Below are 17,389 nucleotides of genomic sequence, written 5' to 3'. Positions count from 1 at the left end.
TTGGTTTTATCCATGGACTGGTAAATATTGGGGTATCCTTGCAACCTCAGGCGGTCCCTGTCCCTTGTATGTACATGGATTTCCTGCAATGTGATAATATCTGGTCCCTCCCTCTGTATGCATCTCTCCAGTTTTTTTCTCTTCACTAGAGAGTTCAGACCCTTTATATTCAGCGATATCATACCTAACTTATTGAAAATACCCATTTTCGTAGGTTTCTCCAGACTGTCCGAACACCCTTCCCCTCCTTTGGTCGGACTCCCTACCTGCCACCCTTTCCCCATTTCCCCCTTTTCCGCCCTTTCCCTGGAAGGACTCAAATGGCCTCTAGCACCCACCGAAACTCCCCCTTGGGAATTGAGTCCACTAGACACACCAGCCTGAGCCCCAGTTGGTTTTCACCAACCCATCTTGGATTCCTTACCTACCGCCCCTCCCCTCAGGACCCCCTCTGTTTTCCCTTTGTTCGCCCTCCCCAGGCATTATGCTTGATTAGCGCATTGAGGATCTGTTTGAAGCCCAAAGCCAAGTGCAATTCTTGGTACAACTCTGGCCTAGCTACCCTTAAACGTAAGTGCAGGGTGGCTGAAAGCATATGGAGGGCTTCTTGTTCATCCTCTGACAAACTGGCCTGCCGCCTGCTCCAAAGGCAATACCGACTCTCTGTCCATATTAAGTAGAGAGCCCACATTGAAGCCCATGCCTCTGCGGCATCTAACAACTCGGCCAAACTCTTCAAAATCTGCAAGGAGCTGGCCAACCCTGCTGAAGTGTCTACCTCTCCTGTCGCCTCCCAGGCCTCTACATGGCCCTTGCCTCTCATTTCATCTAAAAAAAACAAGACATCCTGTCCACCCTCTTGTCCCTTCCCCCTTCTCCTTCTGTGAACACTGGCCCTCCTGTAGCCGCTCCCACCCTCTTCCTCCTCCTTTCCTCTTTTCTTCCCTGATGAGGTTTCTAGACGAGTCCAATCTATGAAAGTCTTGTCAAAACAGGTTCTTCTAGTCCGATCTATGAAAGTCTTGTCAAAACAGGTTCTTCTCTGTTCCTCCAAAAACATCAAGGACCACATTGACACTCTTGCTCCTGCCCTGGCTGATTTCTGCAACCTCTCCTTCGCCTCGGGAGCCTTCCCCTCCCCTCTGAAGCACTCTCTTGTGCACCCTCTTCTCAAGAAACCCACAGATGACCCTTCTTGCCTGGCAACCTATCTCCTGATCTCCATCACACTTTTCCTGGGCAAACTCTTGGAAAAGCTGCCCATCTCGCAGCTCAACCTTCACTCTGATACTGTTGGTCGTCTCCATGACCATCAGCCTGGCTTTAGAGTTGCCAGAAGCACGGAAACTGTTCTCCTGAACATCCTCTCCAACCTTGATTCTAACATCCCTTCTGTCCTTATCCTACTCAATCTATCTTCTGCCATCGACACAATCAACCTACCATCCTGCTCAACCATCTCCGTGAGAACCTGGGTATAACTGATCAGGCTCTGGCCTGGCTGACTTCTTTCCTCTCGGATCGACCCTCCCAGGTCCAACTACGGTGTGTGTGTCTCTCTCTCTCTCTCTCTCTCTCTCTCTCTCTCTCTCTCTCTCTCTCTCTCTCTCTCTCTCTCTCTCTCTCTCTCTCTCTCTCTCTCTCTCACTCTCACTCTCACTCTCTCTCTCATATTCCCCAGGGGTCTAACCTCTCACCCTGGCTTTTCAACCAATACCTGGCAACTCTTGCCTATTGCATTGCATCTCTCTGCTCCAATTTTCAGTGCTATGCAGATGATACTCAACTCATTTTCAGGCTTCCCTCTGCCACCTCCTCTCATCGCCTGTCTGCAATTCAATAGTGGTGTGCTGGCAATGATCTCTGCCTCAATGCCAGCATGACGGAGATCCTCCTCATCGGCACACCCTCAACCTCCTTTCCTGTCACTCTCTGGCCGGCCGCCCTTGGCTCTCCTCCTATCCCCACCTGTGAGGCTAAGAACCTCAGGGTCATCTTCGACTCTACGCTTTCCTTTTCTGCTCATACCTCTGATGTCTCTAAAAAGTCAAACTTCCAATTGTACCTCCTCAGAGGTATTCTTCCTTTCCTCTCCTTCCCCCAGAAGCTCACTGTATCTCGAGCCCTAGTTCTCTCTAGATTGGATTACTGCAACAGTCTCTTTCTAAATCTACCTGCTTCTACTCTCCGCCCTTTGCAACTCATCCAGAACAGAACTGCAAGACTTCTCCTTGGCCTCAAGCTGTGGGATCGTATCTCTCCAGCCCTGAAATCTCTTCATTGACTCCCAGTGGCTGCAAGGATTAAATTCAAGACCTGTAACGCTCACCTGACTCCCACGGAGGCGCAGGTCTAGTCTGGGTTGCTGTGGCCTCTTCAAGCGTGATGCGCAGAACTCGGAACACCGACTGAACAGGACCCTCAAATCTTGCTTGTCTGGCCCGTAGGAATATCCTTCTGCAGATGAGAAAGGGGATTAACAGTCTGCAGAATAGTGTGCTTGCTCCCCCCTTCCCCCCTTCGTTCTTCTCTAACTTCCTCCGAAATCCCCGGTTGAAGCTCACCTTATGGTTTGAAAGGATGAACTCTCCATCCTGCTTCTGGTGCAGGGGTGCGTGTTTGTCCAGTTACTTCCCTGGTTTTCAGAATGGCGCTGGCAAAATCCACTTGACTTTTCCGAGCGGAACGCCGTAAGTATGAAGATTACAAAAGTTCAAGTGTAGAGCCTCCTTTTCTGTTGCCTTCCTAACCTGTGAGCTGTCCTTTATTTCAGGTGCAGAATGAAGGCGATGCGTTGGGGGATTGAATTGCCGATGGTAAACACAGGTGAGTTGGCGATGGGGCGATGCCTCTTAATGTCTTTATATTCCTCCAGTAATGTCTTTTGTCCTTTCCCCATAGGGGCCGGGGTGCGGTACCTGCCAACGAAGCGGCGCCGACCCGATATGAGGAATGGTCCACCAACAGAAGACCGGTAAGTGTTACGGCGGAAAATTAGGCTTTCCTCATATGTTCCTTCTGCTCACCTTTTGTCTCTTCTTCTCTCCCCTAGGCGCAGAGATGTGGCGACCGGTGCAGACAGTCGCGGTGGAGCCAGAAGAACTCCCGAGGACAGGTGAGTGAAGCGCAGCGCTGCAGCGAGCAACGCGGTGCTTTTAAATGAGTCTTTTCTCAGGAACACTGGCGTGAAGGTTCCGGATGCAGGTAAGAAGTTTTCTAAAATTCTTGGTTTTCACCTTTCTCTTCTCTTCTTCCCTTACAGGTGTTCCAGGATCGAGGCGGGCGTGGCTGGAGACCAGATGCAGGAGCAGACACGGTGAGCGTTCAGCTGCTTGGAGGCAGAACAACGCGAAGCGTGAGCTACTGTCTGGGCGTGGCTTAAATAGCCCCCAAAGTAGTTCCAGGTAAGTATCCTTCCCTGGCCACGCCCGAGAGGCAAAATAGTCGCAATGAAAAAATAGTCCCATCATGACAAGACCCTTTGAATTGTCCACAAGACTTTCTGGGGCCTGGCTCCAAAATACCTTCAATTCTCCCTCTGTAAATACCTTCCCTCTCAAGCTATTTGCTCCTCTGCCTCCAACTCCCTCAGGGTTAGTCATTTCTCATAGAAACGTGCTGGGAGTAGATCTCTGTCTTAAGCTGGGGCCTCCCTCTGGAATAGCCTCCCTGCCACTCTGAAACTTGAGGAGAACCATCGCCGGTTCCGGAAGCACCTCGATACCTTCCTCTTTGCTTCTGCCTTCTCTCCTCCTCCCCCCTGCTGACATGTTCTGGTTAGACATTGTGCACCTGGTTACCCTCTGATTTCGGGCCCAAGTACTTGCCCACCCTGCCATGCACCTGCAGTGCCTCCTGGCAACACCTGCACTTGGGTCTGTATCTGTAACCCTACAGTCCTCCCTTTTTTTCTGCACTTATCAGACACCCCCTGCCTGTGCCTTAAACCTAGCACTTGCCACTTGCTGGCTGCACTACCATTTGTTGCTGTTTTTCATTCCTATTCTCAGCACTGTCCACTTCTCCCCTGCACTTGCGCGTTCTCAATGTCACTAATCCTAGTAAGATTGTTGTTTTCGTTCTCCCTTGTTCCCCTCCCTTGCCTCGTTGCGCTCTGAAACACATGTGTATGGGCGCGATACAAATAAAATATCAATATCGTACCTCTATGATCTTTTCTTGTTGCTCTGCTCATCATTAGTGGTTGTCCCCATCCTCACTATATCAGATAGCCGGGCCTTTCAATTGGGGTTGAAATCCCTCCTTCCTGTTTCTTTTTGGGTTCGCCACCAGTGACCATTCCCACCTTTTGCGGCCTGCTTAATCCTTTGCTTGAGGCGCCCTTGTTTCCTGGTCTTCCCCCCCTCGATCCCCAAGATCCTCACTCCTTCTTCCCTGGATGTGATCCAATGTTGCCGCCCTGCCATTCAAACACCAAACCAAAATGGAAATATCCATCTATACTGAATACCCTCTCTCTAAGTAAACGGGCCATGTTTCTCCTTTTGGCCAAAGTTGTCTGAGATAGGTCTTGGAAAAGTAACACTTCTGCCAGTTGTATGGAATTTTCTTGGCTCTTCTCAACATTTGTTGGATCCGTTCCTTGGTTCTGTAGTCTTGCAGAGCCGCCGAGACGTCTCTGCGGCGAGCCCCCGGTTCCTCTCTGCAAGGGCCGACTCTGTGAATCCTGTCCAATCTCACATCTGGTTTCTCCTCAGAATAAAGTAGATCTTCGAAGATGCCCTTTACCACTGTTTTGCGGTCTTTTTCTAGCACCTCCTGCGGCATATTTTTTAACTGGATGTTTGAGCTCCTCGATCTATTTTCTAAATCTTCCGTCTGGAGCTCCAGGTTATGGGCCGCTGCTGCTATTTGCTCTACCCAGCTTTCAATCTGTCTTGAGTCCTCAGTCAGTACCTGTATCACTTTCTCGTTTGTATCGACCCTTTCCTCCATTTTGTTTACGTCTTGTTTTATCTCTTGGAGCGCAGCGGCCAGGTCTTCCCTTATCATAGTCATTTATTTTTTTACTATTTCCACAATTTTGTCCCAAACTCTGTGAAGTACTGTTTGAGGAGTGAGTGCGTCACCTGTTGATCCTGAGTTTCCTCCAATTGGGGCTCTCCCTGGTCCCTCTGCTCCTGGCTTGTTATATTTCCCTGGGAGGAGGTCGTTTCTTTACCCAACATTTTCTGGAGGTTACTTTCAAGGGGTTTCCTGGGGCCCTTCAAAGGCGTCAACTGGTCTTTTCCCTTGGACTTAGACATTGCCCCTGGTTACAGTTCTTCCTATGGTGTTGTTCGCTCTCTCGTGCCTCAGCTCTATCAAACAGAGTCCTCGTCCTATTTCCCTCCTGCAGTGTGGGGATTATCCTTTGTCTCACTGTGCCACCTCAAACTGTCTGTATGAGAAAGGGGTATCGCTTTCCTACTTGGAGGGTTCCACCTAGCTGTGTATCGCCTGCCTGTTGGGGGACCACTATTCTTTGGTTGATGCCCCTGTTCGCTCTGCCTCCTGATGTAAGACAGAACTGGGCCCCAAATGTCACTTCTTGTTGGCGCCTTAGGTATGGGTGGAGCTCCCCTGAAAGCCTGGGCGCATGAATTGGTCCTCTCCCTTTCTACTTGTCTCCCCTGGGGATTACTGCATCCTAGCGTGGAGATCAGGCCTCTCTCTCGAGTCACGGCCCCTCTCAGCCTTTCCTTCTGTATGGTTTTTCCCCCCCTGGGTCCTCCAGGTCACCAGGCCAGTCACTTCACTTTCACCGGGTTGGGTTCTCTGTCTGCCTGCTTGGTGTAATCCGGGTTGGTTACTCCTAGTGAAGTCTCCCCAGGACCTGCCACGGTCCTAATGCCCTATGCTGCTGCTCACCTGGGTCACTGGGGGATGTACTGTACTCCCCCTGCACACCAATGGCCTCGGAGGATTTCCCTGTGTGCCTCGCTCCTTGTGCAGCCTTTGATCCCCTCCGTGGAGTCTGATCGGGTGGAGGCTCCTCCTCCTCCGGAGCTGCTTACCGTTATTATGTTGGATAGGAGGGAGGTAGTGGGCAAACCTTCTGTGGCTCCCTCACTGGTTTCTCCTTGCTGGTTTCTAAATGTCCCATGCCACCGGAGGTTCTGCATCCTCAGGACCGTCACCACCACTTGCTAAGGCTCCTCACTGCTCTGAGCGCTTGGGTGCGCAGTCCGTGTTATGGGCGGTCCTCTGATGGGCTCAATCTCCTCCCTGCTTCAGAGTGCCCAGTACGTCTGCCCCCGCTGATCTCCTTGTCGTGAAGTACTTTCACTCTGATGTTGTGCAGGGCTGCGCCCTGGACAGCGTGGCAACGTTTCTCCCATTGGCGGGACCCGATATATCTTGTGCAAGGTTTTGCCACGGGTAACCCCCTTCTACACAGGCATTCTGCTTTTGTTGCCTGGGGAAGGCACAGCGTGCAAATGTGTGTTCGAGGGCCCCGAGGTTCAGGAGAGCATCGAATCACGGTGCTCTCCCCACAGCGGCCATCTTGGAATCCCATGATTGTATTTTTTATTTGATATTTCATATGGTTCAGTACAGTTATTATTAGCAGTGTCTATCTAGTAACTCTTTGGCTGGCATTAGGACAAGGATGTGTGGGGGTGTGTGTTACAGGGTCTGCAGTAGCAGCCCCATAGTTATGGTTAAGTTGCTCAACTCATAGAAAGGGCACTTTTTGGGCGGCTTATAACTTTGTCCACCCCTGGACGATTCCTCACCAAACTTTGCAAAACAAGTATATGGCCCCCTCGTAATGATTCTGCGACATTTGGGGGGGGGCAAAGTTATAGATGGGTCCCAAAATGTGTGGAAATCCTCATAGACACAATGGAAACTAATTTTTGCTCGTGCCTACAGCCCAAAGCACTGGACGGATTTTCACCAAATTTGGGGCAGACGTGGCGGCTTGGTCCCAACAGCATGCTTTTGTAAATTGTGTGTAAATTCGTGAAGTAGTTTCTTTAAAAATGGCCAAAGAGTAGGTACACAACAATTAGTGATATCTGGGTCCAGTCCGCGGGCTAATTTCCTGATTCGGAGTCCGCAGACATGTCTGCAACAATCAGAGCGCAGCGTGATGTTCACGAACATCAAACACGCCCACTGATTAGATTCTCAAAAACATGAGGTGCGTCATATTTTTGGAAATGGTCGCCATATTGGATTCACGACAGCTGTTGGTGTCCGCGGATAGCGCAGCGAGGAAAAAGTGTGCAAAACACATTTGGTGTTATTTTGTGGCTGATAGAGGGGCTGACAAGGGTAGGGGAGTGGAAATAAGTTGATAGGGAGCTGTTTTTGTAGTTGAAAAAAAGGTGTGCAGGTGCCTCCGAGTCCACGGTCACTTCTATTGTCCGCGTCGAGCGCAGTGAGAGAAAAGTTAGGGAATTATATGTGGGGTTATTTAGTGACCGAAAGAGGACCTGGAAAGGGTGGGGGAGTAGAATAAAGCAGATAGGGAGCTGTTTTTATAGGTGAATTAAAGTGTTGTAGGTGCTGCTGAGTCCGTGGACACTGCGGTAGTCCACAGACCTGCACGTGTCATCTGCCCCTGTCTTTTAAGGGTGATTAGCCAATTAGGTTTTGTGGGTCTGGAGGAGGAGTTGAAGAGTACAGGGTAAGAAGTTTTCTTTGTTTTGTGTAGTGAAGATGGCTATGGTTATAGCTGTGAAGAAGCAGAGTGTGTGGATGGTAGGAGATTCTTGGATCCATTCATTGAAGGTTCATAGTGAATCTCATGGGCATCTCTGCTACTATTGGATTGGACGAAGTGTTAGTTTCGTGGAATGCAGATTGTGCGTTAAACTGAGTAACCTTATTACCATTCTGTGAGATGATGGCTCCCTTTAAACGTCCAGATATTATTGTTGTGCATTGTGGAGGCAACAGTTTGGGATATCAGACTCCAGGATCTTTGCATGTTGCACTAAAGCATATGTTGAGAAGCCTAATGGAACAGTTTACAGCTGCAAAAATCTGAAATCAATCGAAGACAATTATGGAGACGTCCACATTTGTTTTGTCCTCAGATGGAAGAAGGTAGACAGCTTGTTAATGGAGGTGTTTGTGCTTTTTATATGCTTTATGAATGCCATCTTTTCACAACGAATATATCAAGTTGGATGTTGTAAATAATTTTCCAAATCCAAAATGCACTGAAAAAATGTTTGTGAACTCGTGAAATATGTTGACGTTTTTTTTAATTAGTTGTAGTAAATAAAAAAACAAAACAGAAAAAAAAATTGAAGCAGATTTTGTGAAAATTGGACAAAATAAATAAGTTCAGTAGAACATTTATTAGTTCAGTATATAAAAAACCCGAAAAAATACAAAAAGGTTATTTTAAGAGGCACCATTTTTGAACGAAAAACTATTACAATAATTTTAATTCCCTGACCCCACTTTTTGAATTTTCCAGGTGTCTGCGGACTATCGTACTGTCCGCAGACCATACAGGCGGCAAAACGTCATGTGTATTTTTATTTTTTTTAGTTCCATTTTTTAATTGTGGAAGGTGGCTCCTAAAAGAACCTTTTTTGTGTTTCTGAATGATATATTTCTGTGGGATTTTGTTTTTTGTGTAGGATATGCAAGGAGGTAAAGTGGGGGAGAGATGGGAGGGAAGGGGCATAAACCATTGATGTGGAGGAGCATGGGATCCTAGAGCAAGGGTGAATACAGGTAGGAAAATTTCAAAGGGGTGGAAAATTGGCAGGGGCACAAAACAGGGATGCCCGCTATCCCTGATGCTATATATACTGGCCCTGGAACCATTTGCGGCTTTCCTCAGGGCAGAGTACAAGGATGCTGGAATAGAGATAGATGGCGTGGTACACCAAATTTCGATATACGCAGATGATATGCTCCTTTGTCGTGAATCCGAGAGAACATTTACCAGACCTGTTAGAAGCCTTGGGGGCATTCGCCAGACTGTCGGGGATCACTGTTAATAAGTAGAAATCTTCGTTATTCCCCCTAGCGGACCTGAGGAGGCCTGCCCCTGACCAGTTGCCTAACTCAGGACTTCAATGGACACCAGTCACCTTCTGCTATTTAAGAGTGGACATATACCACAACACCGCAGTGGCGCACACGGCCAACACACAGGCGGCCCTAGACAAAATAGAGAAAGCTATGAAGTACTGGAAGATGCTCCCACTGGGGATGATCGGGAGGGCTGCCTTACTGAAAATGACGGTATTGCCCCACCTACCATATTACTTCGCTAACATTTCGTACAACATTCCTGGGTCCTTCTTTAAACGACTTCACACACTGGCAAGGGAAATCCTGTGGGGAGGGGGGAGGAACAGGATAGCACTGAACACATTACAGAGGGATTATGAATGGGGGTGGATCAGGCTACCAGACTTTGAACGTTACTACTTGGCAGCACAACTCCAATTTGTGTTATGATGCTTGGGGGATGACCCATCCATAGACACATTGCTTTTCCAGCCGGCAGTGCGACAATATTATCTGAGGGAGCTCTTATGGATAGACAAATCTTTGATCAAGCCACTCCCCACCATGGGCAAACTGGGCCGGACCTTATGGAGGAGAGCATGGAAAATGCATGGGACGCGAGACCCCTGCTCTAGGCAAATTCCCCTTGTGGGATTAGTTGACACCCGCACAGAGTCCCTAGCAACACACCGTGCACAGTGGGAGGACAAGGGAGTGGCACAGATTGGGGACTTGTGGAAGGATGGGCAATGGGTAGAATTCCAGACCCTCATGGAGGAGCAGAACTTTCACAAGGAACAATTTCTACTATATAACTGTATGGTCCGGAGGATTAAGAAGAGATGGAAAACATTACCTGAGGGGGAAGATTACGACGTGGAGCTGAGCATGTGGTACGACGTGTCGGAAGGGGGGCACACAGTTTCCAGACTCTATGAACAGCTCCTGCATAGCAGTAATGGGAGCATGTTGCAGGCAAGAGCCAGATAGGAAGAGGAACTTCAAAAAACGTTCACGGATGAGGAATGGCGCAGGATGCTCTGGTATGCAAAGAAAGTCTCCAACAATGCGAGATTCAAGCAACTGCAGCTCTACCTCATACACAGGGCATACCTCACACCCAAGTGATTGTCCACCATGGGAAGCAAACAAACTCGTAGCTGCCTGCGCTGTGCGGCAGATAAGGCAGACATGTTACACATGTTCTGGTGATAACTAACTTCTGGAACATTGTAAAGGATAGGGCGGTGGCAGGAGGGATCCAAATGCAGGCGTGGTCGCCAGAGTCTTATCTACTTGGGCTGTTCCCGAGGGGGAACAAACAGAGGACACATCTGGCAAAAATGGAAAGCTTGATATGTATACTGGCAAAGCGCCACATAGCAATGGCAGGGAACACAAGTCTGGGGTCGTCAATAGAACTGTGGGGGGCGGACCTGAAGAAATGGACGATAGCTGAGACAGCGGTGTGGACCAGCGCACTGCAGAGGGGTGAGGGAGAAAGCGGGCCAAGATACTTGCATGGAACTCCCTCATACAAGATCTGTTTGAAAGAACTGAAGGGCACGGCACAACAGACCCTAGTGGGCCAGAAGCAGATTGAATGACTGGCGGCACAGTGGTAATGGGACACTCAGCGGGGAGGGGAACTGGAGGCAAGGGGCACGTCGAATGAAGCCTGTTTGAAGGGATATGGACTATATATAAATTCAATAAACATAACTATATATTCAATAAACCTAAACATGAAGATAGCTAACACTGGGGTCAGACACGGAGGAAGCCAAGCCCGCGCGCCGAGGTGATGGATGACACAGTGCAGAATCCAACACGCAGTGCCAGGTGTAGCGTGATGTTTGTTTTTGTTGATGTTTCTGGTTGTTATGTGTTGAAACAATGAAGCGTTTTAAAAAAAAAGATATGGAGGAGCAGGTGGACAGGGGAAGATGTTCGGCAGGCCTTAAAAGTAAGGAAGTGGGCAGTGTTTCTCGTGCTCCTTAACCAAACCCTCGAAAGTACTTTAAAACGTGTCTGCCCTGTAGAGCTGTGTGTCGCAGTACATGCAGAGAACTATGAGCCTCGAAAGGTAAGAATCAACAGCCTCCTTTATGGACTGCGAGGCATCTGGTGGGATCCTCTACCCCACAGGAGTATGTTGTGTGGTGGCAGGAGTGGTTGAGGAAGATGGGGTAGAGGACATTAACCTGCTTTTCCCTGAGAAAGGAGCAACTTTTCTCAGAGTACCTGGGTGATTGGATTTGGTGTGGCGGTGCATGGAGGTGGTTCCGAAGAAGTACTGCCCATGTTGTCTGCGACTGTGTATGACCCCACACTAAGTGCATTCAACATGGGCAGCCAGAGCCTTTGGGACCCCACCTACGGTCTTAAAGAACTGCTACAGCCATGACTGTTTCCGGGCACTGGAGGTAGGCACTTCCTCTACCTATTCTTTGTGTTCTTAGTTATCCTCCTCTGCATCACTTTTAGAAAGAGTACTTTTTGGCAGCTGATAACTTTAGCGCCATTCGACGAATGGTCACCAAACTTTGCAGAGAGGCGCATGCTGATTGGATGTTTGAAAATATGAGGTCCATTATAATTTTTGAAGCGTTGGCCATTTGGATGGGCGGACGACAGCCTTTAGCACGGAAAGCGCTGTGAGGAAAAGAAGTCTAGAAAATATTTTTCGTGTTTTTTGTGGACGAAAGAGGGCTTGAAAAGGGTGGGGGAGTGGGAAAAAAGTTGATATAGCGATCTTTTTATGGGTGAAAAAAAGCTCTGTAGGTGATGGTGTGTGTGCTGTGAATTATTGTGTCCATGGACGTTTTTGGGATTGGGGGTCAGGAGGGTCTGGGTGAGTGTTGTTATTTGAAGGTGTATTGGACATACTGGTTATATGGTTTAATTCTATTATTGTGGTTGTAGCCAGTGGCCAGATTCTTGAGGGCATGGTAACTGGCCACATACACTATAGTAATATGTATATAGTTATTACTGTGTAATGGTATTATTTAAGTGTAGATGGTATTGTTGATTGTAGTACAATTTAGGATAGTGCTCCTTCATATCTCCTCCTTCTTTGACACAGTGAACCATTCTATGTTTATCGAATGCCTCCATGATACCTTTAGCATCACAGACCGGGCACTGGACTGGCTGACCCCTTTCCTGACTAACTACCCTTTCCAGCTGCAACTGGGCCATATGTCCTCCACAACCTCACTTTCTACCTGCAGTGTCTCCCAGGGTTCTATTTAGTTCTATTTTGTTACTGTGAAAGGTTGCTCTAAAAGGGACCTTTTTTGTCATTTTAAAAAATATATATATTTTTGCAGGAGGGTCCAGGAAATAAGGTGGGGGAGGGAAATGAGGGAAGGGGCACCAAACACAGATATGGAGGGGCAGGTGGACAGGGGAACATGTTAAGTGTGCCTTAAATCTAAGATAAGGAGCAGTGTTTCTCATGCTCCTTGATTGCAGCCACGAAAGTACTTCGAAACTGCTCCCCCCTGCAGAGTGGTCTGTTGCAAGATATACAGAGTACTGTAGTCTTCCAAAGATATGGATCAATAGCCTCTTTTATGGCCTGCAAGGTAGCTGGTGGGATCCTCTGCCCCACATGAGTAGCCTGTGTGGTTGCAGTATTGGTTGAGGTAGAGGAGGACAGCCTACTACTTGCTGAGAACGGAGCAGCCTTTCTCAGAGCATCCCAGTGGTTGTATTTCGTGTGGCGGCGCATGGAGGTGGTCTCATAGGAGTACTAATCCTTATCAATACAGCTAAAGCAGTTCAATAAAACTCATGGCAGCTCACTTGGTGACCCCACCACTCAGGATACCACTGGAGTTGGTATAAACAGACCAACCATACTTACAGGCTGCAAAAGAACACAGACATGGAGGTGTATTGATGTTGCGACTCACAAAAAATGATTGTTAGACTGATACTACAAGTCAAATCATGCAACCTACCAAACGGCCGGTGGAAACAATGTCGCTTCTGGAGTGATGCAGGTCGCCTCAACAAATGTGGCAGTCAGACTACAGGAACAAGTCGCGCCTTTAATAAATACGCAGTCAGAAACCTGACACGAAGAGTGCTGATAAAAGCGGTCAGTTTTGTAGCACAAAGGACATATGGACAAAAATACAGGCCGCTTTCCTCATATTTCATTTCATTTGGCTCTACACCAAGGCTATTTGTTTCGCTCTAGGTGTGCTGGGAAAACAGAACCAAACGGAAATTAACTAGAGCATCCGCATACACGTGACAGACCCACCATAATGGAAAAAGAAAGGGTTAGGGATGCACTTTCCAAGGCGCGATCTTGGAGAGGATGAGGCACATAGGATTACTAGAACTCGATGGTAATATGTACCTCAAATAAGGTCTGACAAATATGCCGTACAAACTGAATAACCAGGGTGCAATATGCACCCTACTACTGCGGCTGAGAGTAATAATACACTTCACTCATATAAATATAAAAGTTACTGAAAGACAGCCAACATTGGTAGTCTAATCCAAGGAAGGTAAAGGGGTATACCACACTCCTTAAGACAACACAGGGCAAGAAAAAAACACCAGCCAGGGAGGGAACAGGGTGCAGCAATTATACTCCACACAATGGTGCAGGACAAATTGTTCTAAAGCAATTAAAAGTGAAACTCAAAAGACAAATTACCTGAAAGGACAGAATCATTTCTAACCACCCCAGTCCCAATCTTCAACATAATTGAGACCATTCTGGAGTGTTTATAGCAGACAAATTCAAAGGCGTTTGTAATTCAATGTATTAGCCGTTCCGATTTCTGTAATGTTTTGAACTTTCTCAATACAGAACCATCTTAATTCTGACACATCATGCCCAAGATCTACAAAGTGTGACACCAGTGGTGCATTATGGACTTTGTTGCAGATTTTGGAATGGTGCTCATTTATTCTGACATGCACCTCTCGTGATGTTTTTCCCACATATCATTTTTTGCATGGACAGAAAATCCCATACATCACATTGTTGGTCTTACATATGGTAATCGTCTGCAATTCCCAGGTTCTTTCTCCATATTCAAAGGATTGAATTTTCAATGAGGATTTACATGCTATGCACAGGGTGCAAGGGTAATGGCCCACCACAGGTTGTTGAAAAACATCCCTAATATGGGTCTGTTGTCTTTTCTGCTTACCCTAGTCAAGCTCTGTTTCATGCTGCACCCTTTCTTAAATGCAAACAGTGGTTTCTCCAATTTTTAGTCCATAGCACACGGGACACTTCCGTTTTTCAGGATGGAGCCTCGAATGGCAGTACTATGCTGGCAATAGGTGGTGGCACAAACCAGTTTGTCAGCTTTTTTATCTTTCAATGTAGATAATAGCAAGGCTTGTCGTTCAGCATTATTGCCTTTCTTGAGACAGTTGTAAACCATTCTCTTTGGATAGCCCCTTTGGGCCAACCTTTTCTGCAAAATGCCTGCATATTTGTTGAAGTTGACCAACAAGGTACAATTGCGACAAATGCACAAAAACATCTCATATGGGATATTGTTAAGCAAACTTTGAGGTTGTTGCCCTGAAAAAAAGTAATGTGGTATTCCTTTAACTACTTTTGCGAAACAATTCAGGTTCAAGGGTCCCATTGTGTTCAAATATTTTTATATCCAAAAAAGCTATATTGGAAGTTGAGTAGTCACAAATAAAACTTAGATCAGGATCCAAATTGTTAATCCAGGCTACAAGTTTGCATAGTACCTCTGCAGTACCAGTCCAAATGAAGAAAATATCAGTATACCACCGGTATTTAGTGATTGAATGTAGAAAATAATTCACACTGTCAAGTACAAACATTTCTAATGATAATGCCATATGCAGGATAGCTTGATTCGGGGCAAAAGTACAGCCCATCGCCATACAATTGCGTTGGAGAAAGTAATCTTCCTTAAACATGAAAAAGTCCAGCATTCACTATGGCTTGCTTGGGTAAGCCCTTGCAAGCAGGATACCCTTTCCTATGGCCCAGCTCCTTACGCATGAAACAACCTTTGGGTGGTGAGAACGCAGGTGTTCTTTTACGTGTGTACAGCTCAAGTAAAGCTTTGGGATTTCCCTTCATTCTTTTGGGGATCTGACTTCGAAGAAGATTGGGTTGGACCGTTGTCCTTCTCATCCTTGTTTACTTTTTTGTCTGAAGATTTCTCTTCCGGTTTGGTGTGCTTGCCTGAACCTTTTTCTGGACCCAAGTACTCACACATCTGTCGGCAGCCTTTGCAAGGTCCCTAGGGTCTGTGATAGTCTTGTCTACAAGATGCCGGTGTAGGTCATTCTCACAATTCTTCAATACATGCTAACACGCAATCAAATTGTACACCCTTTTAAATGTGTCAACTTTGTTACCAGCCACCCACCTGCTCAGAAATTTCAATGACACTTATGTGAATGCTTCAAATGTCTGCCCACTTTTCCTTACAAGCTCTCTGAAGCCCTTGAGATACGGTTCTGGGGTTTTACAGAACTTCCTGAAGAGGGCCACCTTCATGCTCTCATAAACGGGCCTTTCCTCAGGAGTTAGCGGAAGAATTGCATCAGTCTCTGGTGTTGGTAAGCGACTCAACAGGGCTGCACCCCCACAGTACCTTGTCCACCACCTGTAGCTGAAAAGCAAGCACAAGCACTTCAAACCAGTCAAAAATATCCTTCCCCACTTTGGAAGCCTGCACAAAGTCTTTGGGGATGTGCCGCCAGGGCTTATCCCGGGCACTCTGGTTTCATCCACTACTGCTGCTTTCGCTAGAGGTGGATTTGTTGGCCTCCTTGTCTTTGAGCGCCAGCTTGCACAGATATATGGTGACCATGTCCCGCTGTTTCTGTTCCTCTAGCGCTAGTCTCCTCTCCTCGAGCAGGATCTTTCTAGCCGCTTCCTCATTAACAGCTGGATCAATTACTGGGCTCCTTAAAGACTGTGCTGAGGCCTGGGACCTGCGGGATGCCGCCCTAGCCCCTGACCTCATTGACACTCAAGAGTGTTGAGAAACCACGCTTTCCCTCCCAGCGGGATTTGTTGGCAAGAAACACTGCTCATGCTGTCTTCCTCGCCATCTTCCACTACCCTTCCGGACCGTCTTCTTCATTTGGGTACACAGGGCCTAGCCCGTCCCCTGTGGTGTTCTCCACAACTGCCCTTGTTTCTACCCAGGCTTGTAGGCTGGTCAGCAACCCAGGGTTCTTAACCTTAGTGCTGTGGGGAAGTCCTCTCTCTTGACATAGGATGTGCAGGACATCCTTGGTCATGCATTTTCACAGTCTCCATGTCAAGATCCATGATTATTACAAATACCTAGCTGTGTCTACACATTGTCTGCAACAGTACTTTTATCGTTGGGTGACTACGCTGTGCGCAAGGCTCCTACTAGATCCCACCAATGTGACAAATCAACTTTCACGGAACTGGTGGTCCAGGGATGAATATCGGTTTCTAAACCATCAATCAGCCCCACAACTCTATTCCACCGGAAAGGAATCCAGACAGATTGGAAACCCAAGCAAATTATAAACCTCGTTGTCCAAATTTGGTAACTTGGACAGAACGGCAGGCTTATCTCGGCAAGGTCGTGGATCGTTGGTTAGTTGCAACACAGCGAACATACAATTATTACCCAATGATAAAAGGGACTGTCCAGTCAAGGTTGTATACACATTTCCACTTTATTATTATCACAACAGACAGTTCTAGCACACCACAAAATACAACCCACCCTGTAAAGGAATGCAGAGGACGGACAGCTTCGAGAAGGAAAGGGGATGCACTCTAGATACTGATAGGACAGTAGTCGGTAAAGTAATTCATCACAATAGTTCAAGGATACTTGCTTTCAGCACAAAGGGAGCAATGGGCAGTAGAATGTCACTAGGGGCCTTCCGAGAAGGACCAGAGGGACAGAACCACAATGTACCTTATGCTTGTAGAAGTTCTTGGTGCTCAACAGGGTAGATTTGGTTTCAGGGCGCTTGCAGCTTCTGCAACAGAGTCCAAGACAGGTGATGGCTGCGGGATATCAGGCGGGACAGACGGCTGCAGGCTGGCCTACACAGTGGCACAGGGTCAGGAATCGCTGTCTCAGTGCTGGTTGGTGGGTCTGAAGCACTGGTCGAGGCTTCTCGGAGGACGTTAGCGACTGCGGCGTGACAACAGTCAGTGGTGCAGTCGGTTGCAACTCGAGGGGGCTCGACTGACTTAAAAATGTAGTTTAAGGCGGATGCTGGTTGTTGCTTGTCGATGCACTCCTCCTAGCTTCTTCACTGGGCTTGTGTCGTCCTTTAAGGCGGACGGCCTAAAGCTGAGGAGAGTGTTGCAGCCATCGGCCTTGTCCTGGGTTTGGTTCATAGACTCTCTGGCACTTCCCACCTA

The 17,389-nt window shown here is 47.6% G+C and overlaps 1 protein-coding gene across 1 annotated transcript in view; it reads left to right on the top strand.

The window, feature by feature from the left end:
* AGBL3 (AGBL carboxypeptidase 3) overlaps window positions 1-17,389 on the top strand; it is a 2,309,829-nt gene that overhangs the window by 2,221,628 nt on the left and 70,812 nt on the right. The gene's annotated exons all lie outside the window — the stretch shown is intronic.

Source organism: Ambystoma mexicanum, chromosome 12 (genome assembly GCF_040938575.1).
Source record: "Ambystoma mexicanum isolate Mex_15411 chromosome 12, UKY_AmexF1_1, whole genome shotgun sequence".
Classification (NCBI taxonomy): Eukaryota; Metazoa; Chordata; class Amphibia; order Caudata; family Ambystomatidae; genus Ambystoma; species Ambystoma mexicanum.
The sequence above is the reverse complement of the archived record's forward strand: the minus strand, read 5'-3'. Positions and strand labels throughout refer to the sequence as shown.